The following is a 1,109-nucleotide window of genomic DNA, read 5'->3' as shown; positions in this document are numbered from 1 at the left end:
TAAACTAGAGCGATCCCTCCATCTTTTGAGAAGCGTATGAAGAAGAAGAGGAAGCGAGGATAAAGATTGAAGCCCCTACGAATAGATCAGCAAAGATGGGAGACAACAACAACAACAACCAGGCTGCGGATGAAAATAGAACAATGTACGAGTTGGCTAGACCTTCTATTGCGAGGACACAGACGAGTATAGTGCGACCACCTGTGGCAGCCAATAACTTTGAGATAAAGCTGAACGTGATACAAATGGTCCAGAATAGTGTGCAATTTGGGGGACTATTGAGCGAGGACCCAAATGCCCACAGAGCCAACTTCTTGGAGATCTGTGATACCTTCAAGATAAATGGAACGACTGATGATTCCATTCAGTTGAGGCTGTTTCCTTTTTCTTTGAGGGACCGAGCGAAGAGATGGTTGCATTCACTCCTAGCCAACACTATTACGACATGGAGTTCTTTGGCTGAAATTTTTTTATATAAATACTTTTATCCTGCTAAAACTGCTAAATTGAGAAATGACATATCTTCTTTTATGCAGTTCGATGACGAGAGTATGTATGATGCCCGAGAGAGGTACAAGGACTTGCTTCGATGTTGCCCACATCGCAGATTACCAGTACGGATGCAAGTTCAAACTTTCTATAGCGGTTTGAACCTTGGTACTAGGCAGATGGTAGATGCTGCAGCAGGTAGAGCTCTGAACAGTAAGACGCCGGAGCAGGTGCAAAATCTGATAGAGGAGATGGCCATGAACAACTACCAGTGGCAATACTCTAGGAGTCGGCCAGTCAAGTAGGGAATGGTTAACTAGTTAGATTCTATAGCAGCCTTAGTAGCTCAGGTGGAGCTTATGGCCAAAAAAATAGACCAACTCCAGAAGCCGGTTCATGCAGCACAGATAAGTTGCTAGTTCTGTGGTGGCCCGCACTACGGTACAAACTGTAATACAGGAGGTATGTTTGCTTCACCTTCCACTTCTTCTCCTTCTCCATCCTCTATTGTTTCTGCTGACCTTAAACAAGTAGACTATATGGGTAATGCACCTAGACAGCAGAACAATCCCTATAGAGGCGTAATCATCCCAACTTCAGTTGGAGGAATAATAACGCCT

The 1,109-nt window shown here is 44.3% G+C and overlaps 1 non-coding gene across 1 annotated transcript; it reads right to left on the bottom strand.

Annotated features, from left to right (window-relative positions):
* Positions 1-503: 503 nt before the first annotated feature.
* Positions 504-610, bottom strand: LOC112534337. Its single transcript, XR_003078637.1, has one exon. It is a non-coding gene; the product is annotated as a small nucleolar RNA R71 (small nucleolar RNA).
* Positions 611-1,109: the final 499 nt, after the last annotated feature.

This window comes from Ricinus communis, chromosome 8 (assembly GCF_019578655.1).
Source record: "Ricinus communis isolate WT05 ecotype wild-type chromosome 8, ASM1957865v1, whole genome shotgun sequence".
Classification (NCBI taxonomy): domain Eukaryota; kingdom Viridiplantae; phylum Streptophyta; class Magnoliopsida; order Malpighiales; family Euphorbiaceae; genus Ricinus; species Ricinus communis.
The sequence above is the reverse complement of the archived record's forward strand: the minus strand, read 5'-3'. Positions and strand labels throughout refer to the sequence as shown.